At 31.1% G+C, this 26,823-nt stretch overlaps 1 protein-coding gene and 1 long non-coding RNA gene across 2 annotated transcripts in view; both read right to left on the bottom strand.

The window, feature by feature from the left end:
* The window catches only part of LOC126873570 (serine-rich adhesin for platelets-like), a 134,060-nt gene that overhangs the window by 42,405 nt on the left and 64,832 nt on the right, over positions 1–26,823 (bottom strand). The window lies entirely within an intron of this gene.
* LOC126873639 (uncharacterized) lies at positions 657–26,260 on the bottom strand. Its single transcript, XR_007692475.1, has 2 exons — positions 23,160–26,260; positions 657–1,542 (listed from the first exon to the last, which is right to left on the bottom strand). It is a non-coding gene; the product is annotated as an uncharacterized LOC126873639 (long non-coding RNA).

Here is a 26,823-nt window from a genome sequence, read left to right on the forward strand (position 1 = left end):
TTCAGATTTTTTTCCGTCAAATCGTGGGGAACTCATACATTAAAACGGTTTATATAGTCAAGCTTTGCAAAATTCTCGTGGATGGTGGATTTTGATATTTTTAATATTTCTGTTAATTCACGTGTCGTATAGCGTGAGTTATTCTCGATCAGAGTTTTGATCTAATCTTCATCAGTATGGGGGGCCTACCCGGGAGTTCTTTATCTTCAAGAATCATCAGCTTTAAACCTAGCGAATCACCTCTGCACAATTCTTTCAGCTATAACGCCTTCGGCATAAACAGCGCGTATCTTATTTGTTGCTTGTGCGGCATTTTTGCCCTTCCGGTGGAAGAAAGGCATCAAATGCCTATAATGCACTTTGTTTCCTTCCATATTTAAGAGCGTATGAAAGTAACAAAAATTAATGTCTGCTAGCCAAATTTCTTTCTAAAGATGTTTGAAAGATCACCTTTTAGAATATGTACACATGTCATTTGTTTTCGATCATTCTGATATATTCAAACCTGTTCTAATGTCACCTACCGAAAATCGGCACGAATTTTCCGGGCAACATCTCATACGGTTCTTTCTCCATTACATTTACATTGTTAATCTTTGCATTTCATCAGTTTATATCTTCGATATTTTTTACAGCACAAAAAGGAACAAGAAAAATACTAACAGCAAAATTGTTTATTTCTACATAAAAGATACTGTAATTATAAATTTCGAATCACAAAATTATTTTTTAGTTTCCAAGATCACTGATAATTTTGTTATGCTGCTTTTTAATAGATTAGTTGTAAAGATATAAGAACATGATAACAAAGATAGGCACGAATATTATTCTCAAATACATATATTATCACCTCATATCGACGAGATCAGAAATTTAAAAAGTACAAACTCGAATACTAAAATTGTCTTTTTACAACGCTCTTTACATAATACTTATTTTATACTGCTGCAAATAACAAAGATACGGAGGCAGAAAAGACAAATGAAACATCTTGAACGTATGTTAATGTATCCAGAAACGAAGGTCGCTCGGTAGTTTCGCAAGATGTGTCAGAATCAAAGAATAATTTGTCATTCGATGAAAGTTGATGCCTTGCATGTTGAGAGTTATCATTTATATTTCTACCTTATGCATTTTCCATCGTATTGTATATGTAAGCGCCATAGTCGGTAAATGTTTCTTTCCTATTTACCAGTGAAATATAAAACTACTCTAATGACCCAAGTCGGTAACAAGAATATCATATTCCATCTAATAAATCATATTCTATTTAATCAACAAAATTAAAAAATATACCACACATTACAATATTGTTTAAATTGTACCAAAACACTTTTAACGTTTAATATACAGGGTGGTTGGTAATTGGTGGTACAAGCGGCAAGGGGGTGATTCTACGTGAAAAAGGAAGTCGAAAATATAGAATAAAAATCTTTTTTTTTAATTCTTTTTGTTTTAATTTTTCCACCGAGACAACGATCTACAGTGAGATTCGTTATAACGTACCGCACGCGTACCGAGCGAAAATTCAAAGTCGATTTTCTTGAAAACAAAGCCTCGAACGAAAAATTTTTATTCTATATTTTCGACTTCTTTTTTCGCGTAGAATCACCCCCTTTCCGCTTTTACCACCAGTTACCAACCATTATAACCTGTTAACCTAACCATTTCTTAATCAGAAATTTTTATAATTATCGAATTGAAAGCCAATAAACACAACTTACTTTTATTTAAAAAAATTATATAAAACATACAAAGTGAAATACTTTTAATATGGCCGATTAGAAAATTGTAGATGCATAAATATCAAAATTATTATGTCCAAGAAATTGAGAACTTTATGTAACAACGAGTTTACTCGTCTTTCCCAGCTAACAAACTGATATACAAATATGTATATGCGAACACGATACACATTAACAGACATCTATTTTATTATTAGGAAATATTTGCTCATCGTATACAGTAATACATAGACATTAAGCAGATTCTGTGCGTAGCGCGTCAACAAGTTTCCTGTAAAACTTCAGGTTTAAATTATGAAATTTTGTGGATAAAAAACTTCTTGGAAGACTTTATATTTGAATTATGTTGCGATACTTGCAATAAGATACTCATCGTTCCTTTTACGCGCCATTACAGTGGTGCGTCATTGGATATGTAAATTCGGCCCATCATGACCCATACGTGAATCACCGAAAATAAAACTTGTTAAATTTCTTCTTTCTGATAAATTTTATGCTCACGGATTGGCCATACTGGTTGACCAACACTGGTTGGCCTTAACGAATTATAATTTAACACGATTTATGAGCAGACGTGTACAATGTACATCTGCTATATTCTATGGGAATACATAAAATCCCATGCCACTCTTTATTTACATTTTAATTGTGTTCGCATTGAACTCGCTCATGAAGTTCATCTCTGTGACTCATTCTACATTTTTCTATCATTTTTTTTTAGAAATTTCTATGATTATAGAATTACATGTTACAGTCGAATCTCGGTAATTCGAACCTCAAAGGAAGAGCTGGAGTCCTTGAATTATAGACTTATCGAAAGTTTCCAAGTAAAAGAGATCTAACAAACAAAGATTCGACATACTGAAATTTTTTTACGAACGCACAATTACATTCATCTTTTTAGAAAGTGTTAGTATTTTAGAGTTCGCACTTCCGTTTGGAATTCGTCGTATTCAACGTACATAAATAAAAAGTTAAAGACGCGGGAGATGATAGCAAGTGTACGACTGACGAAGAAAAGATTAGTTTCACGGATTTACACGTAGTTGGAGAGCGACGAAGTAGGGGTACGTCTTATGTTATCCGTTCTACATTATTTCAGACAATCCTAAAAATAGGAGGAAAGGAGACAATATAGAAATAACTGGCTTCTTACATCTTACAACACATAGCATAACTATGGTTACACTTCGAGTTGCAATAGAAATTCAACTTTTAAAGATAAACACTTCGACTAGTAGAGGCCTGACTGTTCTAAGTTCGAGTTACCGAGATAAAATAATGCATCTGCGATTTTATTTCGACGTCTAGAAGTTCTCGCAGCGGAGCGAAAGGGGATCAAGATTGTAGTCTTATAGAGGTTCGAGTTATCCAGATTCAACTGTAATAAAGATAAATCAATTTCAGAAAGGTGGATCGTAGTCTTACAAATTAAAAATATAAGTATCGTGTAATTTACATAAGTACATACGTACGTGTGTATAATTTCAAATATGAAGATGTAATTTATATGTACGTTATAATACAACGATAAAGATGTGATTTGCTTGCAACCGGAGAGATTCATTGTATTAAAATAATAAGAGATCTATTATTGTATCGAGATAGAAGATAAGAGACCGTTGTATACAAAGATGATTAAAAATTCGAATGATTGTGAAAATTCGAGTTGTTTGGTTTCGTCGCTTAATTGTTAATAGGTTTATATTTTTCTTAAAAATGATATTAACTTGGAAGCTATCATTAAAGGAAATCACGTTAATTATCATGGGTGAAATATTTATTTTAAAAATCAATAAGGTCAAACACAAATGCAATTTTTCTTATCATTATATTCAACATTAAAGGACAAATAAATATCAGTATTATTACAGGTCAACGTTAGAATAAAATTCGCATGACGTGACATTTCATCCATGATAGTCTTTAAAAGTTCGTCTAATTATGAATTATCATATTTTGACAAGTGTGAAACAAAATTATAACTATTACATACCTAGAATTAAAGCTTTTAGCCTAGTTTAGTTTACTTTAGTTTAGCCAATTTAGTTCATTAAGCTTTATAAAAAATGCATTCATCCATGGTTACCAAAAAGTATTGACTTATACTATGACTATGACTATATTTTCTTATAAATTTACTCGATTATAAGCCTCTTATGACATTTAGTAGGATGATGTTTTTAAGAGCTGAGACACGCGACTAAATCCAAATTGTCAAAATCTTGACATACGCCATTACGATTTTCAACCCGTTAATTATTACAAATATGTATAGTGGCTGCAACAAATATTTGCACATCACTGTATTTATTATAACATTTACATAGCAATAAATTATATATATATTAAAATATATTATCATTTGGTAGTATGTACTGTCATATGACTGCAACAATTTCGTACTACCAAAATGAAATGTAGAACCTGATAAAAAAATTTTCTTTGGAAAATAAGTGTATCTACAGATAAGGTGTGCAAATTCTTCGTGACCGTTATAGATCACTTTGCTGCAAATATAGTGCTATTTGCAGCAAATAGTAACTGACGACGATAATTAACAACGATATGTAGATAATAGCGCAATCATAAGCAGACAAAATAGCTGTGTATAGTAGTGTAATGATAAGCAGATAAAATAGAAATTTAAAACTATGATATTAACACATAGATATGTGATTTTTTAAAGCAAAGTTTTACCGCACATGCTTCGTAAGAAAAAATAAGCTATCGCATAGCCCGCATAAAACAGAATGTCTCATTTCTGTTGCGTGATATTACCTCGTTTGCATTCTTCGAAACGTGAGAAACGAAAGATTTGAATTCTGCAGATTCTCACGATTTGGATGGCGTGGCGCAGCGCGGCGCCAAAAGCATCAAGATTTCCGGTCGTGTATTGCGTAAAATAAACTTTTTCTCGTTAAAATTTCCTATTGCGTACGATACAGGAAATCGGAATTCGTTTCAATCGTTAGTTTCGGATGGTTATTTTATTCCCTATACAGATTGACGTATTTAATGAATAACTTCACGTTTCTATGAATATAAATAAAGAAATGAAACCTACGCAGAAATTTCGTTCGCTCACGAAATACTGTAACCAAACTTCTCGTAAATTCTTAAATATATTTGAGGTCTAACTATGATGCACAACGGTGGAAGTGACCTTTGGAATAAGTAGAATGGAGAAGGAACGTTCGGCTTCGGTTTCCTCGTTACATTCCACATTCGCATCGCTCGGATGATATTTCATCTCACGGTCAGTTAATTGACATACTCGATCAATTTTACCTTGAAGAAATTTAACCTTCTTTCCTGCATTTCCAGGATTTTACCGATATAAATAATAATGCAAATTAGAGAAATGAAAATATGGAAAAAACAATAGTTACTTCTATATAATAAAAGCTTTCTATAGTAATCATAGAATAATACGAACAAACTGAAAACAAAATATCTACAGAATATGGAAGATTCGGAGAAAAAAAGTAATAGTATATATTATACATACAAGTACATTATTTTGTCATTCACAGTTTAATAGTAAGTTAATATAATATAATAAGTAAAAATCAGCTTATGTTGTGAATTAGATTATTAGACAAAAGTTGCCTTGCTTGCTCGAATATTACGTGCAAGATTTTAAACTAACAATAAGGTCGTAGGAGGTAGGCGGTGGGAGGATCTAAAAATATATGTATACGTGAATAGCTGATGAAGCTGGTAAACCCTGCAATGAGGTATTGAATATGTAAACCACTTATTGTTAGACAGCGGAATAGTTACGCGATCGGGTCAAGGTGATTCTTGATCTTTCAATGGTAACTGAACTCTACGGAGCTGAGCTTGCAGAACAAAATATAGCGTAACGTCATTTATTTGGGAGCCAAAAATATAGTAGAAACCCACAAGTATAGTGCAACTACAATAATTGTAAGTCTAGCACACTAGTAGAAATAATTCGTAATAATTTAATAGAATAATTTCATCGTTCAAACGAAGAGGAACTACAGGCCTATATTTCAATAGAAATTAATCGTTTCACGCATATTATATTGCACATTCATTACGCAATAAAGAGAAAGAAATAATATATGAAATTTCAAATTTTTATCATTTTTAAGTATCAGTATTTTATAATAATATTTTTTTATAGGCAGACGAAAATTACATGCAGTTGAAAAGAGCTCATACATAATGCATCAACGGCATAAAGTTACCTCATTCTATATACTATTTCACCCTCTTTTTATAACATTTTTTTCCCCATTTCTAATCGTTTAAAAAATAAACCTTGCGATATTTACACGAAATATCTTTTATTTCTACTATTATTAATACTTATATTATTAAATGCAAATGACAGTATAAATATTTATACCTTTATCAATGCGTTCTACGAGTGAAAATAAGAAGGAATATTATATAAATATAAATTGTCTGAGGTCTTATTAAAGGATTTCAATATAAATACGAAATATGAAAGAAACGAGATCGTGGTTATTAAGTACAATTCAAAAAAGGAAAAAGTTGTAGCCTTATTAGCAAATATCGATATTAAACTTTGTGATGCATTTAGTGAGAGTGGAAGAAGTTATTTGCTTATAGAGTGTCGAATAGTGAGAGATATTTTGAATCAAATAAATATTGTCTCATTTGGAGCAAGAATTAAATGCAGTAATTATATAGGAACGCCCGAGATTCGCAAGTAACAAAAACATTGATTTTAAACACAATTATGATGGCGATTTAATTTCTTGAACTACATTGAACCCCTTCAAAATGATACTTAAAATTGAGAACATTTATTCATGAACAATATGAAAAATTGTACAAAACTTATGAATCTCTGAAACAAACGATGTAGTGTTAACCAATAGAATAATAACTTTATATAAAGTTTCATATAGTTTTCCTTGAATTTCATCGATCATGTTCATAGATATTGAATCCTTGCAAAAAATGCTTGGAACCATTTTCTGACAAACAACATTAAAGATTAAGAAAAAATTAGGGAAACGATGTATGTGTTATCCAATAGAATGAATAAATTGAATTTTCCATCAATTACATCAATCATATCCATTAGAATTTTATTCATTGATAACGCGAAGAAAAAAAAGGAAGAGTTCCTATAAAATCAGAATCAATACGTGATGAAGTGATACGCGGAATTAAAGTTTCATTCAATGGGAAGAAAAAAATCAAAATGAACTATGCAGAGGACTAAATGCAATTTTTACTACCGTCAATCTTGTATCGACAGAAACGACGAACATTTTGAAATAGAGAAATAATTCTTCGTGTCTCGTATCAGTGCCTGTAGATAACCGTAAATTCATTACTCCTTTGCATTTTATATTCTTTTTATGACATTTTGATAATAAATTTTATAGTGATAATTTATAGTAACTTTAATAACGATGATATTTTTATATAATTAATCCATTAAATATATTAAATATTTAATTTAGAAATTAGAATTATCGTTCTATATTTATATTATTCGGCTAAAACTTGATTATCATAATAATAATAATTGACATTTACATGTTGAACTATGTAGACTTCCAATGACATATACATTCTACATACATATACATATCTTTAAATGCTTCAGAAATTCGAACGCGAATAGTCTAATTCAATTTGGCACATCGAAATAGAGGAAATACCCACTTTCGACCATCTTGAAAACAACTTGCGTAATGATACGTAATAGGAAAATTAGCGTAAACCACAACAACAATTTCAAATATTCTCGTAAATAAACACGTCTTACACTTGCAATTTTATGACGCAAACAAATATAAAAGTCTGAAGTTACTTAAGTTGCCAAATTAAACAAGAAGAGAAACGATCTATAATCTATACGTACAATATTTTTCATTCGAATTAATAAAGCGTTAGATCTTCGATATGAAATTGACTTTAATTTAGAATAGAGATATTAATTTGAAGTATTAGAAAACAGAATAGCAAAATCTCTGAAAGGGTTTAACTGATAATATTAGTGAATTAACAGGTTATACGTTATCGACTTTTCTTTTATAATTTTATAAGTTTTCGTCAAATAATTGCGGCAATTTGTACAATTTACTCGTAAAATTTCATTTCTTTTATTAAGCAAACAAACCTATAAACTTATAATTCTTGTAAGATTTCACTAATAATATTAATTCAATCGTGCCTCGAGTCCCGAAGTTTCAATTATATAATACTTTTATTTCATAGATAAATATAGAATAAAAAAAATTGTTCGACCATCGAGTTAAGCACCATTCTAATGTCTATCTTGCAAACAGACAAATGAAAAGTTTTAGCTATATACATATATGCAACTGATCACTATTAAAAATAAAAGAAATTAGTATCTAATAATAAAATTTTTCAGTCGTGCCAATAAAAATATTCGTTCTCACCCTAGAATAACTGACCAAATCTACAGAATTCTAATAAATTTTCGCAGCCCACATTTCGATACGTTTTTTCCGTTACCTTGCCTAAGAATGCTTTCGTAGATTCTGTAAGTGGTCTCACAATCAGCATCCCTCAGACTAGGATGCTTCGCGCCGCCATCCAGACTCTGGCTTCTATTCCGGAAATCCTCCTCTTTCTTCTTAGGCGGGTCCTGACATTCGCTCTGTCGCCTCATATGGCCTAATCTTCTCCCAAAGTGTCGTATCATCTCCTGAATGCTGTAATGATGATGATGCTTCTCGTGATCGCTGGTCATATTGAGCGACGTGGGTGAAGCTCTTCCGCTGCTCGTCTGATGATTCTGTGCATATTGTGACTGTAGCTGATGAACATGATGAAGGGGATGATGATGGTGAATCGACTGATGGTGGTGGCTGCTCCCATGAATCGTATGATATACCGAGTGATTGTGCACACTGTGATGGAGGGATGAGTTGTGATTGGAAGAGTTTAAACCATGAGACGAGTCGTGAGACGAGCCGCGAGACGAGCCGTGAGACGAGTCGTGAGACGAGCCGCGAGACGAGCCTTGAGACGAGCCATAGGATGTTGAAGAACCATAAGAATACGTCGAGCTCACTGAACCTCGAGATATTCGTCTTTGGATATGTTTGTGATTTAATAACTCCTGCAGGATCTTTGTGTCGTGTGTTCTAGTGTCAGACACGGAGGAACTCCTGTCTTGATGATGATTGACAGTCCTTGTGTCGCCATTGTGGGAATTATGGTGGGACAGTAGATGACTTATTCCGTGCATCTTACTAAAAAACTTTTCCCTTTTATTTTGTATTTTTAAGAAGATATCGTTGATCTTTGAAGAATATTTCTTCTTCTTCTTCTACTCTTACTTCTTTTTCATTTAATGAAAATTGTAAATCGGGCAGAATGTATCCGAGCAGTCTTTTCTTCTCGATTTTCGATGTCGCTCGATGATCCTCGAGATCGTTGTTCGTTAATGCAATAGGGAAGACGCTGTTCCGGTGAAGCTGTGACAAACAATTACACACACACACACATGTGCTATTTATATGGAATAAATGAAACCAAATGACTCGGAGACACGTGGACGTATCGATCGAAGAAACTCGGTTATTACTTATTACAGTTTCACTGGCTAATTGCTTCATAGAACAAATATACATAGCATTATGTGTACTATGTATCTCAATATACAAGAACTGAGGTACTACAGGATTTGCGAAATATTTCAATAGCGGCGGAATAATGTAGATTTTCGTTGCTTTCAAAGAACTGCTGTTCGATTCAAGGAAATAGCGTGAATAGGCGGAGATTAATGTAGTCGGACAAATACGATGCTCTTTGAAAATTAAACTCGTCTCGAAATATCTAAATTTAGCGGAGCTTCGAACTCTTAATGCTGGTTTCTGCTTACGCAAACCAATTCTAGAGTAACTCGTATTCGAGTCTAAATCGCATGCAAATATATGGAATACATGCTGTATTTACAGCTTCTGTGAGGTAAGATCGCTCGTGTTACGAATGTACGTGCAATAATCGATGAATAAATTGTCTTTTGTGTGTATTTACAAATTGACAAATTTCTCTCATGCAGAGATAGTTCGATATTTAGATTGGTGTAAAAAGACGGATCAATTTTTGGCACCACGAACCATCTCCATTTCTATAAACAACTAACTTTTCGTGAAATAGCCACGATTCTCCGCGTGATACGCGACATTGAATGCGCATCTGGCATGACGCCGAATTATGAATGCATCCGATTAATAAGTACGTACAACTTACATATTTACATTTCTCCTTCCGTCAGATTAAATCGAGGAAATTTCATACTGCTGAATAAATTTTTTATATAAAAGATTCATAGCATTTTATTTGAAATTATTATATTTGGTTAATTGCGTCAGTATTAATAATATAATATTTGATGATTATTATTATTATGAATATTGTTCATATTATTTTGATAGATTTTAGTACTGAAAAATGTTTTAACCCTACTGTGGTTTCAGTAAAATTATTATAAATATGCTTGTTTGTATCCTCGTGACATTATATTAAAATCTCATTGTCCCTTTTCAAATGGTATGTTACAAATAAAAATAGTTACATATAACGTCTTCGGCTCGTTTTTGTCTATAAATATTAAGACACGAGGTAAAGATGGAAATCAATCGTTAAAATGAAATATTTTGAAGTATTGTCTGACATTAAAGTCGAATTAACATTATAATAGTTCTGTTCCTATTCAAAATTATAATAATTGGCCAATAACAGTCTTTTCAACTGTGCTAGACATATCAGCATTGAATGCTTATGTTTTATATTCTAAAGTAAATTCCTCGTGAAAACCGACATCTTTGAGAAAAAGAGCATTCGTAGAAAATTTAGAGAACGGATTGATACAAAATTATATTATACGATGAAAATATTAGTCGCGTACGAAAGCTGCAAAAGAGATATGGTGGAGTGTTATAAATACGTCGGAATCTTCGGCTGAAAAAGTTACAGTTCACAGAAAGAGAGACAGATACCACATATGTACTAAAAGACAAAAGAAAAAGTCGCAAAAATGTTACGAACGTCAAAAGCTACTATTATCGTATATTTACAACTTGTTATAAATAAATAACTTTAGTAGACTGTACCAACTTTATATTATAAGGCATTATAAAAAAAAAACATAATAACATATAGCATTTCCTTGATCCTGTAGTTAGAAAATGAAACTAAGAAAACGAATTTTACATATAAGGGTCGCTTTTGTCTCGGAGACCTTAAATGTGCAGTTGAATCAAGGACTACAGCAGAGTTAAATAAATTTAAATATGTTGATTTTCTCCTGAAAGTTCTCATAAATATTATAACTTCTGATTTACTAAGCTATTTATCTTAAAACTATTGAAACTGATAGGTATTAAGTGTGCATTATTATTATTATTAATGTAACTAATAGTGACAGTTTATTTCTTTTTGGTAAATATTAGTATTATAAATTTTCACAATTTAATTTGAAGTCCTTTATATTTTTTTCCGAATATGTCAATAGTCTCTGAAAATTTTCAATTTCTTATTGACCAAAAATAACGTTACTAGTAACAATTCATTTTATTTCATCGAATTTTAGTATCATGTTATTCCTTAACACTAGGTTTACGGGCGTTTCTTAGATACCTATCTCTACGAGGACCCGTCAATCTGACGGGTAAACGAAAATACGCATTTTCTTTAAAAAATCGATTTATTCGAATTAAATCTGAATTGAACAATATTAGGCTTCACGTTTAAATAAATTATTAATAACTAAAAAGTCTTTTTTTTAAATTATCACGGAAATGATAACAATAATATTAACGCTATAGGGTAATCATATTTATTGAGCACATTTTTTACAAATATACTGAATTTTGTTTGTGCATTTTCAGCATACGATCTTTTTGGAATATATACTATTTTTTTTGCACTAGCCCACTTGGCAACTTTTTCGCACTTCTGACGTTGAAAGTGACGGAAATGAAGCATCTGATCTTTGGCAAAATATGAACTCCTTCCTGGATATTTTCGATCCGGTGCACTCTTTACACAATATCCACGCGTTTATCGCTGCCAAATCTAAAATATTGAAAAAGAACTTGGAGGGGCCATCGGAAACTCCCTGCTTTCACACTATTATTTGCGTGCCATCTGGTCAACGACGTCCACACCAAACTTTGTTTTATTATAATTTATAACGTTTATAACACGTTTATAATTGTCTTCTACTTGTATACCTGTATGTTTGGTGCTTAGAAGGAAGATTTTTACGTTAGGTTTACTTTTATACACAGTAAGCGTGCAGTTTTCTGATTTATATAAATTTGAGGAAAACAAAGTCACCTTGTCCTTTTTTCCCTTGAGCATCGAGTTTCATCTTTCCCCATATAAGGGAAACCATTCGAAATATATTTTGTTTGGACGTCAACTCACTTACAAACCAAAACTTAATGCCAAATTTATGCGGCTTATTCGGCATATATTGCGTAAACCTGCATCGGGCTTTCGTTGGAAATAATTGTTCATCTATTGAGATATTTTCATATGGCTTGTAACAAGCCCGGCTATTACTTATAAATCTGTTCCATATTTCGGATATCAGCGCAAATTTATCTGTTTGTAATCTTTCGGAGGCTTTCAATGATCTCGCTTCATATGCGGCCCGGGCATGTAGAACTCCTAGAAAACTACGTGACTCAGCAACTGCGATTGTCCGTCTTTTCTCAAAACTCAATGCGCCTCGGCTTCAGTGCAATCTTTTATGTGTTCCATTATGTGTCTATCAATTACCAATTCAAAAGCACTAGTTACACAACCCGACATAATATTCCTCTTAGCATAGCCAGTAGGCCCTGCGATATCCTTGAATATCATACGAACGGGCGTCCTACCCCTAGAAGTCTGCTTTCAGTTTTATCCACTGCGTCCCGTCAATTGCAATTTCAGTTTCACCCATTACATTTTGGGATGTGCTTGGAACGCTCGTCCTGTCATCCTCGGAGTCAGAACTAGAAAAAATACGCATCCTTTTCTTGTTACGACACACTTTCAGGAAGTTTTCCTCTTCACTATCCGAAGGTCCTTCTATCTCTCCGCTTTTAGTATATTCAGAACTTTCACTGTCAGCTTCGCTTTGGCCTAATTCATATCGATCTACTTCGGAGGTATCCTCAGAACTATCTTCATTGATGTTGACAATTTTGTTCAATATCTTATTATATCTCTTAGACTTACTCGTGATTGCTAGAAAAGGGGGATTGGTCAAAAAAAGAAAATACTGTGCCCAAATTCAATTATCCTATTGCAAATACTTACAATAAGCGGAGACAACAATGGGAAATGTTTACAATAACTGAAACTTTTGCACACTGTCTTTGAAAAACGGTTTGTTTATGAAATCAGCTAGCCCGTCAATTTGACGAGTTTCGTAGAGATAGGTATACTACATACAGATTTCAAAAATTAGAAAGCCTAGGAAAAAATAATTGTGTGTATAAATTCTTTAGATGAAATGATTAATTTGCGATGCAAAATGGTTAGAATTAATGCTATGGTTTTAGGGATATTTCATTTTGAAGTTTGAAATCCGTCGAATTAACGGGCCCCGTAAACCTAGTGTCAAGGTAACTTATATTGCCTTATTTTTTTGTAAATAATAATATAATATATGTAATATATATATATATAATATATATAATAATAAGAATATATTAGTGTCAATTCACTCAATTCGATTCACAATCACGCGATTCGTTTCGAAGAATACTGAACATTATAACTGAACATGTATAAACACAATTATATATTATAATTGAACATTATACATGTGTCAACAGTGTTTAGGCTCGATACTCGGTAACGGTTTTGAATAACGACTGACGATACTCTCAAGCATAATCATACATATGTATAAACAGGTCTGGAGACTTGCCAGGGGAAATCGTTCATCTTTTGAATTGACTTAAATCGGCGGACTCGCTTTCGGTATATGAGTGCCCAGACCTGTTTATATGATCGTGCGTCGCGGATATATAGTTTCGGAGGTCCGACGACGATCTGTTGTTCGTCGCAGAGGACCGCGGGCACGGAGCCAATGAAGCGAGGTCACGTTGCCCCGTAACACGAAAAGCGATAAGGATTTTTTAAAAGGATCTGGTCACGGAGTGATGAATCCTCTGGCAAAAGAACTGCGAACTGAGTCAAGAAAGCTTAACACTTACACGAGATCCAGACCGACTAAGATCAATATAGGTATTATCTAACAAATGGTAATCCATTTTATTTCAAGATTTTATTTTAATAGCAGAACATTTTTCACGGTGACTCGAACTTGCCTTCTTTTTATAAAAATTTTCATATTCCCTACAATGCGTATAAATTTTCAAACCAGTCTAATACCAGAATAAATAAATTTTACGATTGTTTTAACTTTCCAAATATGTTACATACATTCGTAAACAAAACGAATATAAAGTATATATTTGTTTCCTTTAAATCAAAACAGGTAAACAACCGATATAACATTAGACATTATCCAACTTAAAGCCGCATATCCAGCGATAAGCCAAGCTAATCTATGTTAAGCATAGCGAAATGTGAAAACATTTGCATCGATGCATCTATAATCTATACGAAATATGGAACCGTCTCTAGTGGAAAACACAATACTCCGCTTATCATTCATAGTTTAGCTGAGCCGATGGATCTTCGATCTAACTCCTCCGTCCTAGAAGCAAGACTATTTACTTCAATTAAAATCGATCGTTAAGTATCTAACGACGAACTCGTTGAATCTTGTTACCAAATAAACTTTATCGTCGACTGCACAAGATGGAAACAAACCCAGTTTAAACAAGTGTAAAGTAAAACAGTACAATAACGAATTATATGTACATATTTATCGATATATAGAATAATTGGATACAGAATCAAATGCACAAAGATAATAGTGGAAGTGAAGAACGGGCACATCTTTGAGCGATAGTTAAATTAGACTTCAGGAAGAAGTATTTATTAGCACACTCGACTGGTTGCGAGATTAGAGGAAGTATTCAGATCCAGCCGATTATTATGTTGCTTCTACGAGAATGATCTTATTTTCCTATTATTGAAAATAATGGAATCTCATCTTGGCCAATTGCTAAAGTCACGCTGAAATTAATTTTTGGCGATGTTGAGATGAAAACTTTAATTTACACGAAACGATGGAATTAAATTCTGTTTCTATTAAGTTGGCAAGTATGTGATTGCGGATTTTGTCAATAGGTGGTAATGACCAATAATTTTTATTAATTAATATATATAAATAATTTTTATAATTATTTGTTTGTGTTATTAGAATATCAAAATTATTTTAAATATGATGAATAAAATATAATAGTAATTTTTCATTTGAGTATAAGAACGCAAAATTGCAATTTAAGTTTCTGAATTTCTTTTGGAAGTTTATAGCGCTTTCAGGATAGACAAAAATTAATTATCGGTTGTAACAGTAAAACATCTCGGCAAGTTAAAACTTGCATAAACAAGCAATTTATAGAAATGTATAGGATGGTTCGTTTTAACATTCGATCGTACTACAAATTTCTTAATTTTCTATCGATAATCAGCTAATCTTCGGTAAAAATTTGGTATCGTTACAATAATATAATGATAAAGTATAGTGGCACACTGATAATTCCTAAAGTATAAAATATTGAGACAAAGTAAGATATTAGACACTGTTAATTAAATAAAATGATATTTTAAAAATGCAAATGAAACTTCTAACAATACCGCAGAGTATTATTAAGCATATATAAAATTTATGAAAATGAAATATATATACACGATGTAAATACTATAATCAATAATTAATCTCTATAAACTTAACAAAACATAATTAACAAAACATTTTATTTTTACTTTTATATGTATTTTATGTATTTACATATGTCTTAAATATCTTGAATATAATTATATAATACAAGACCTTGTCTTAAATTATAGGTAATATCTTACAAAAACTTTCAAGTATTCCTTTAAAATATGCTACAAGAATAAGGGCTTAAAATTTCGCTTAAGATACGGTTAAGGGGCAAAATCGATTTAATTTCGTATCGTTCGATCGTTTACGCATCCCTGATTTTAATTAAGTCCCTGTGCTATCACGAACTTAAAATCATGGCACCAACCTTCCGGCTATATGCTTGGAAATGTCCCAATTTTGACAACGGGGTCGTCGATGTGGCAAATTTCGGGGTCGTGGCAAGGAAACTAGGTCATATCGATTGACCGTCTCCCCATTCTGCAGGAGTGCGCGCTTAAAAGAATTATTATAGTTCTCCCTTATTTTCGTCTTTCGTACAACGAGATGAGCAGTGAAATTGGTAGCTAGAACTAAGGACAGAAACTCGGCAACGATATTAAAAATAAGAATCAAGTTCAAATCGCGATTTTACTGCCTGGTAAGATTCATTCTTTCGTTCATCTTATTGCATTACAAACTTTTATGTCCAAAAAATTGGAAAATGATATATTCCATAATATATCCTATATTCTATATTATATAATTCTAAATTTGTTCATTTGAAAATTATTTTTATTTATGATATCTTACATTATTTTGTATGGGTACTGTCTATTTTAATATCTTATATGGTTATATTAAAATAACCAATTATGTATAGTTAAATACATTTAATTTTACATTGCAATTACAATACATTAATACAAAAAATATATTTAATCTTATTACTTCATTAATGTGTATTTAACTTCATTCCATTATTGTCGTTGTTTAATACTTGATGCTTTGATGCAATTTTTAGTAACTTTGCTTTATTTCCGAGCATTTGATAATTGAATTCATTTTAAGATATAGATTACATAGCTGTACTAAAATATATAACTGAGTCTAAATTCTGATATTGTGAAGTATCATTCTATTTAATCTTATCATCTTACAAATATATATCTTATTTGATTTTGTTCTTTCCGATATTTAGTATCCAATAAAGTAATGTAATTTCTTGATAACTTCGCTTCGTTTTGATTCATTTGATAATTGAATTCAAGCATTTAAAAATATATAATTATATTAAACTATGTAACTATAATATACACATAATAAAATATATATATAATATTTAAGTTCAAATGTTCGATGATTTTAATAAATATTTCACTTAGCTTCATTTCTTTCAATATTTAATATCTAATACATGAATGTAATTTTTAATAACATTATTTTTCTAAAAATCAGGTAATAATTAAGATATTTAACAATTAGAAGCTCTACGCAATTTCAACCAATAAAATAAACTAGATATAATATATATGTGTAAATGAGTAAAATATCCGGAAATTTATTTGATTTTTTATAGAGGCAAGATGAAATTTACGTTCATAGTATTGAAAAAAATTTTGATAGACGCAGTATCATACAGAATTTATACCGGAATAATAAGTGGCGATGACATCAGCAGAATTATTGTTTTTCCAATCACGCACATTTTAGCATAACGGAAATCATTTCCAGCATATCGTTCGTACAAACATGCATTGGAAGAATAATACATATTTAGTTAAAGTCAAGCGATAGGATAAATACTAGTTAAGAAACTAACTAATTTCTAATCATATTAATTATTAATATTGTATTTCAAATATCCTAATAAAGTAGTATCATAATTCAATCAAATTTATATATCACTTTATTAATAATAATAGTAAATTGATGTTTCAAAAGAGAAAAATTTATTTCCATTTCTGTTGAAAATTTGTAGAAACAATTTACTACACTCACTTCTTATTACTTAAAATATTAGATATTAAGGGTCTAGATTTTAGACAATTTGACCTAAAAATAGAATTATGATGATATCATGTGTTCGCTTATTGCGTAAGTTTTGCATTTATAATTAGGTGTAAGTTTCTTGCTGAAAAACAGTTTTCCTCTTTTTTTTCTACATTCTCTCTAAACCTAAATAACCCTAATATTTTCTAACCCTATATAGGTACATATTCTTTACGTTTTTATTTGTCATTCTTTTATCAAACATATGCTAAGTATAGGTATTTAATGAAGATATGTATTTCACTCACACTCACACTCACTCACACAATACAGTGTATTTTATATAACCTTCTAACTGTTTGTCATATCGATAAATAAAGATGACAAAGGAAGAGTATGTTATACATAATATGCATAATTTTATATTTAGAAGAAGAAAGAAGTTTTGATTAGATTCACAGATATAAAGCATAAATACACACAGATAAATCTTTTAAAAATAAATACATAATCGATGGAAATTTATAAAAGTAATGATGTAATTAATGTTATAACGCTTAACATTTCTAAAATGTTTAAAAAAATGACGAGAATATAATAATATGTACATATATATAATTCTAAAATCAAGTAATTGATTTGGTAACATATGTTTGGTTCACAATATCGAATTTAAAGATTTACTACCCTTTAACTAGAAACTTTACCCAGAAACTATGACTTATCATATTCATCTCTATCATCTTCATACGTGATCGAAACGAGAGACTTAAGGAATTTAAATATTCAAAAAATTGGTAGCGATGACGAACATAATCGTAATCGTAACAAACTAAACTATTAAGTTTAATATCAACTTATTATCATTTATTTAGTTAGTTTTTGTTTATCAAACGCAATTAGGGAAGTGCGTGTTTCGTTACTTTTTCATTTCTATCGTTCCAGTAATATCACATATATAAGAAATCAAGCAGAACAAATTTCTTGCAACAGTTCCTATCTTAACGAGCAAAGAGAAGAGTTGACAATAATCACCTAATAATTTTGTACATTATCATCCATAAGGAAACACGCGTAAGTCGAAAAACAATTTATACATGATACGTTAAACCATAAAGTATCTGCGTAAAGGTCAGGCTCGGAGCAACATCAACATGAAAAATTACATCAAAGGATTTATAAATACATTGGATTTTCAATTTACATACCGTTAGAATAGTCGGTTTGAGGTTGAAGTAGTGATTACTTCGGTTGAGATGGTTCACCGAATCGATCTTTAAAATGTCGCACATGATACATATATGTATGTATGTACATATGTAATTACGTTGCGAAACCGGTCAGAGTAAATATACCTCTATTATAATACGTATGCATACATATGTTTATGTACATACAATACATACCAATTACGTTTATGTATACCATGATCGAAAGTAGATGATACGTTGAATCCGTTCTGCTACTGTCTACACACCAAAAGTGTCAGTATTTCACCATAAGCCAATCGAAATTAAATTACAACTTAATGACAGTGATCATGTCCGCGATACGTGCACTTCGCATATTCCTGATTTAAATTTAAATCGATATGCAGGGCGTCCTGTATACTAACGTTATAAGCTGGTTTCTCGTAAGTTATCATAGGTACATAGCGACAGTTTACTTTTTTCAGTTCTTTTTAAACAGTATGAACTGTCTTTTTACTAGTCCTTTTCTCATAGAACATAACAAACATAAATGCATAAAGCATTTAAGAAAAAGCTACGACCTGAGATAGCTAAGTAGTTGATCGCAAAAATGATAGATAAAAAAAGGTAAATGCATAAGTGGTTAAGCATTTATAGAAACTGTAAAACAAGCCTATTTATATTTAGCCTTAAGGCTAAAAGTAATAAAAAAATCTCATCTATTATTCGATTCGCCTAATTAATTTAGATATCTCAAATTTTAAATTTTTACAACAATTAGATGACGTAGTTGCGATTCTTCGTATTTGAATCGTGTTATTGGTACGTTACGTTTTTATCATTCCAACGTTCAACGAATTTTCAGATCTGCTCTGAAGTAACCCGGAATATTCACAAGATATCGGAAGAAAGCGCAATATATCGACGATACGATTTGAAAAAATGGAAAAAAGATGCCGAAATACAAAACGCCACAAATACGACTAGTTACACCATCTGTTCTAAGTACATATATATTCGCACTCTTTCTATATTATCCCTTTATAATTAGAGAACTCTATTTTACTTGTGAGAGGAAACAAACACGATGGATTACCTATAATTCTTTTTAATTTAGTCCAGAACGTAAGAAATATCAATAAATTTTCAAGTTAAAAGGAACTGTAGAAAACTGTTTATTAAATAATCATAGACAACTACATATTTTCCGGAAGTTACAAGAACTGTTTATTGATTTACTGAAATTAAACTTATTTTCCAGTTTCCATCAAGTTGAATATTTCTTGTATTAATGCCGCGCACAAATAGTGGTGTGGTATCTGAAATCTAGAATCCGGAGACTCACATACATATGCACATTTCATGACGCGTTACATATAGCGCAAACTGCAGTGGCACGATGCAGTACATATAATGATTACTTGAAGTTGTCGATGTCAATTTTACTTCGATCACGTTTGAAAACCCGATTTCGCAGCACCAATGATATTACGTCGTGAAAATCACTAAACGTGGATTACAGAAGACATGTGAAATTCCTCGCAACGAATTGTATCTACGTATAATAATTTAATTTAGGAAGATAAAGGCAGCCGAGTACTATACAGAGACCACTGCTTACTTCGTAGTTCGTACAAGATACCAGATCTAGCTAATGAGATAGAACGTTAATAAGATTTTCAGAGCTTCCACTACTAACGCTTTCCGTTAAAACGTTTGCTTTATAGTATATATTGTAAACGTTTCTTTTATGGAGAAGTAATTACCTACAATTCATATTTCCCTTAAAAAGATTGAAAGAATAAAAAGAGAAAGAAAAAGTAAGTACATACATATACGCTGTAACAAGTAGCATATTATAACAGAGATAAGTAAAACAATGGGAAATGAGTGAAGCGTAAACATAGTATACGATCTTACTATATGATGAAAGGCCTATAAAACTATAAACAAGCTTTTTAGCGTTTCACCTTCTCCTTAAACACGTTTCCGGTTTCGAACATCGATACGATCGACGTGTGAATCTCGAAACCGGTTCTTCAAGGTCGATGAAGACCCGTCAGCACCAGACTGCACTTTCAGAACCAGCTATGGCAACATGTTTACTATAACACTTAACAAGTTCTTCGGTGACCGACCTATATACCTAAAGGCCTGTAAATCGTGTTTCACGAATGATCGAGAGTATTATCTAAAATTCATTGCTATATCGTGCATTCTTTTATTTTCTTTCTTCGTTTCGTTTTTTCAATAGAAAATTTGTATTACGAATGAGTACGAATCTAATGACAGGTGATTAGTGACTTTTGGCAATGTTTAAAATTAGTATGCTTAAATAAATTCGAAGCTGGTCATTTTATCAGAGTTTAATTGTTACTTTCATACGTTATTATAATTTTTTAGTAAACATCTGGATGAAATTTCACTGTAATGCATATTGAACGAATTACTGATGGTATTAATCAATGGAAATTTATTTTCTGTGCGTTTGTTATACCAAGAATAGATAGCTGACGTACGTCTGTTTATTCGCGCTGCGATACCAGACATCGTAACTGTTACGTTATGGTATAAGAGTTAATACCCTTAATTAGAAAATTTTGGTTACGCATGAACATCGTCGATGACGGAAATTTAATTATGGTTACCAATAATCATTATCAATGACACAAATTTTATTTTGGTTACCCATTATCGACGCCATTATCGACGCCAACAAATTTTTTTAATTACATTCGACTGCTAACGATTGTTATTAATGTTACTGATAACTAGTATATATTTATTAACAACATAAAAATATTAATTATAAAACATGTATTGCTTTTAAGCGAAAAAACGGAATGAAAATATATGATACAAAGAACAGGATAAAAGATATTGCACTACTATAATAATGCAAATATTATACTACAATACCCTTTATCCTATTTCCTGTTTCATATATTTTCACACCGTTTCTTTGTTTAATAGAATATATGTATAAATTTTACAATTACGTTTTTTTATGTTGTTAATAAATACTAATCATCAGCAACATTAATTGCTGACCCACGGCCATTAATAACTGCCAACCAATTTATCTGTCATCGTCGGTAACTATTATCGTATTTCTATCTCCATTTATATCATATATCAAACTTTAATGATTGTCGACAACAATAGTAGCCAAACAATTAAATTGTATACTTAGTTACATACGTTGAATTTACAATTTCGATGCTTTTCAAATTTTAAACAATGCATCAAATAAAGTAAATCAATAAAGCCAGTAAAATAAATAAATAAAACTATCAAGAAACTAAATCTATGTTTAAATATTTCTCAATCTATTCCATCTCCCACGCAAGCATTTCATAATTCAACTAAAATCGTAAACACCAACCACATAAAACCACTACTATTTAAGAAAATAGCTTTACACATAAAAATCTTGATTTTGCTTCTTCCATTTAATATTCAGCAACTACTTACATAACTTAATTAGAAATGAATCTCTTTATCGTTCGCTACTATAATATTATAATAGCAACAGGAATAAAAGTTCAGTTGAATGATACTCATAAAAGTATTAATTTTTAGAAATAAAAGCCATATAGAATACGTCAATATCTCTCAGTGATTACGCAATGGAATAATTTCTACGAAAATTCTAAAACGATATATTAAATAAAATACATAAATAAATAAATATGTATGGCTTAAAAATTATTACGCATATAATTACAATATAATTATTTCTGAGTGTATTTTATGTAATATTCAATTATCCCGTAATTCCATTAATCCTGCTGCGATCCTTGAATTTTACGTTGCAATCACGCTTTCGTTTTAAGAGAAAGGAAAATTTAATGTTCTAAGGAGATCTTCAGCATAAAGTGAAATGAGAATTGGTGAGTAGATACTGTAATAACGATCCTTTTATTTTCTCAACTTTTTTTCTAACGATAAAGAGCTACGATTCGGTCGAAAGATAACCCAAAAAATACAAAGGAGTTGAATTCATAAATAACAGCGATCAAATGAAATAATTAATTATAAAGTAATTTGACATATAAACATTAATTTTACTATTTTTGCCTAGTAATACCCAATTTACTGTGCAATTTGATTACAAATAGATCCCTTCATTGTTAACTGTCAACTACCGTCATAACAACAATTACAATGAAGGCAAAAGCACAAAGAAAGTAAAGGAAATAATCCGTACGAAAAGGATCCTGGTTAGAAGGGATCTTGTACCGTGTGACCTTATCCCTATTCTTAGGACATTCTATCCACATGGAAATTCTGAGTTGGCAAAGTAAAGGAACACGTCTTCTATTACCTTCTGCCTATACACCACATTTACATCTTTACATTGCTCACCAGCGAATTGGTGCACCACTCGTCTTCTAATCTTATTGCAAGTGTTATCAACGTGTGGCAACGTAAATATACAGGGTGGTTGGTAACTGGTGGTACGAAAAATTTTTATTCTATATTTTCGACTTCTTTTTTCGCGTAGAATCACCCCCTTTCCGCTTCTACCACCAGTTACCAACCAGCCTGTATAATAAAAGCCGTTTCCCAGCCGTAGGTTCGCAGCTGTAGTTTAAGATGATTGTTCCTTGGAATACATGCAAAGTTGCCAGAACTAGTACGTTCAGTTCGTGAGAATCACCTCTCAGCAGGAGCATTTTGCTTGTACGATCTACATACATATGTACGTATACATATAAGTAGAATTTCTTTTAGCCTAATACAACAGCACTTCTTTTATAAGCTTGCTAATTAAAACGTAAAAATTCGTCATGCAACTTCTAGACGACATATTTATTGCGAATTTCCTAACTTTCATCATTTTGAAATTTTCATATATAAATCTCTAAATTTCTAAATTTTCCTACGCAAATTTATTATTCCCCAAGTTTCTACATCCTAATTTTTTCATTTCTGAATTAAAATATTCTATCCATATTCTATCCTTTTTAATTTATGATATTTCATATCACCTAAATTAATAAATTCCCAAATTTTCATATCCGAATTTTTTACTTTCCAAAAATTTTACATACAAGTTCGATACTTTCAGGTTTAAAATGACCATAACCACCTTTCAAGAAAAGAAATTAATATAATTACATATATATTAATAAAATAACATAATTATATTATTAATATATAACAATATTATAAAATAATATTAATAAAATTACGTATATATTACAATTTTACATTTACGTTTCCTACATTTTCAATCTAAATTTCTTTAAATTACTGTACAAAATTTAGTTTTATACGAAACTATTGAACATACTTCATCAGTAATATACGTTTGTATATTTTCAAAAATATTTTCTCGTTAATGTCAGTTCTCAACTAAATTTTCTCACCCACTTTTTCTCTGCCGACAAAAATACCGTAATACTTGCAAACAGAGTTATATTTAAAAATTCGGTGGGTACGTTTAGGTAAACGTTTAGTTGAATAATGAATGAATAAATATGAATGAAGATAGAATATCTTTTGGTCAAAAGTTAAGACTTGTAACGTGTTAAACTGAAAGATTTTAAGAACATTTTTATTCATTATAATAATTAATACAATTACTTAACTAATATTAAATATACAGAAAATGTTCCATACAATCTAATTACCAATGATATGTATTTTCTACGTTAAACAAGATTTTCTTTAAATTATGGGATTAATTACCTGACCTCCAATGCTATATCAATTCCAAAGTTTCCATAACTTTTCAACGTCATTAACGACAGATTGTGAGTTTATGATCCAAATCTGGTAAGTTATTGATCATATAATAAAAACATTCTGATTAACAATATATACATATATAGCTGTCTCAGCAATCGTGATACAATTGGTAAGAGGGTAATTCTACGTAAAAAAAACAACGAAAATTAGAATACGATTTGTTCATGTGACGTTTCCTTTTCGAGAAAATCTTACTTACTTACATACTTAAACTTAGCTTATCGAAAAATGATCAGAATTGTTATTTTTGGGATCGTTATTGTAATTTCATTACTAGAATACAATTATATTATTGATTAATTTTATTATCTAACGCTATAAAAAATATAATATACGAAATTTTGTACAAAATATATATTATTTCCCGCTGTAATATTTAATTTGTTCGAAAGAATAAAAAAACTGTAGAAAATGTATAAAGCATAGAGTACAAGGGAAATATTTAAGTTTAAATATCTTCCATAAATCTTCAAACTCAAGAAAACGAACAAAAAGCTTAGAAGTTCTCGAAGGGTGAGAAGGTTCTGCTTGAGAACAATGTTTGCTGTCTCAGCTCATTAATGTGATTTCGACGGAACTATATATGTATTTTTTGTGCCTTGCAGGCTGCATGGAATTTCGAGACGTGTTTTTAATCGGACATGTTATGTGTGACCATGAAATGTTCACATACAAGACAAGTTCTAATAAAAGGCTTTCATTATAAAACTACAACGGACGACAAATGTAAATTACGTGAACAATAATAACTCTGGATAAAGTAAATATGTAATGTGCAAGAGAATATTTTATTGCACATTCGAGTTAAATCCGTTAAAATCGTGACTCGAAAAAGAAGATAAATTCTCTAGATCTGTTCCTTTTTCGTCGTTCATTTATTCTGGTATGACCACACACGTGACAGAGTGACTGAAGGAGAACACGAAAAAAGAAAATGAAGTATCTGAAATATATCGTACATTGTTGTTTATATATATCTGAACAGTCTGGTATATCTAATAAACGTATACATGTGTACACGAAGGTTACCGAATCTTTGAATTAACGGTAAATTAATGGCAATCAATTTTAATAATTACCGCATGTATAATAATATTTAAGATATAAAATTTATAGTAGATAGATAGATACATACATATTATTACATATTTAACAACTTGCCCGAACCTTTCTCATGAAACATTATGAAAGAGTTAACCCTACTGTATTCTTTCCGTCATTTTCGATAGTATTTTCCTAACGTCAAGATACATACATACATATATCTTAAGTTTCAGCAAAACATGAACAAATTATTATCGGTATGCGCGATTTTATATTTCAATTATGTATTAAATATCTTTCTAAAACATTATATATATGAAAATTCGGTGATTGCAGCAGGGATAAACAAGTGACAGTATGTATAGTCGATTATACATGTGATTTGAGCAAAAAATCATGCGAAATAATCATAAAATATTCATAAAATCATGTTTTTGTTTAAAAAAAAATTGGATCCAAAAAGTCTCATCAATAGTCATGCGAGTGTTAATACTAGAGGAAAAATACTGAATGGTAAGATACAGACATACATTTGCATTCAAAGGCGTGATATTATATTATGTCCTACTGAACTATATTTTTATATGAAACTGTTTTAAACTTCGTATGAGAATGACAATACGTAGAAGATAAGTACAACATGGTACAAAAGTAAGACAATTTCAAAGGTAGTGCACCAATGCTTATTTCATCGAATAAACGTCCACGTCTCCCAATCATTACGAAAATAAAACGATAAGTTGGAAAAACGTAATAAATACTTACCAACTGTTGCAGAGTAGACCGTTTACGCAGCAACCGATTCACCGATTCTTCGATTCTCCTACATACTTGTAAATTTCACAGTACACTACACAATTAACTCCATTTGTAATTTAATATCCTTTAACACTTGTAAAACGTCCACACTGTTTACTTTTACGAAAAAGCAATATCTATCTGGTGAAATTTATCGGCTGTCACTATACGGAAAATCGACGATTTGAAGCTTTTCTTGAGACACATACGCGAAAATTCTTAGCATTAATTACAACCACCATTGGGTAGTTTTGCGCAGCAAATAAAGTAATCTTAACGATGAAAGATTCGACAAATAAAAACTACCGACGCGACGTTCGATCGTCAAGCAACAAAAGCACCGGTTCTAACACACTCAGCAAGTTCGCCGCAGAAAAGCACGCAACGCTGAATCGTGTTTACCTTTACGATCACAGGTCGCGTCGTTATTGACAAGTTCTAATCATAGTCCGTTCGAATAGCAATTCGCGTCTTAGTATTATCGAGAAGACTGCGCATTAAAGTAAAAAAGAAAAGACAT

This window comes from Bombus huntii, chromosome 2 (assembly GCF_024542735.1).
Source record: "Bombus huntii isolate Logan2020A chromosome 2, iyBomHunt1.1, whole genome shotgun sequence".
Taxonomy (NCBI): domain Eukaryota; kingdom Metazoa; phylum Arthropoda; class Insecta; order Hymenoptera; family Apidae; genus Bombus; species Bombus huntii.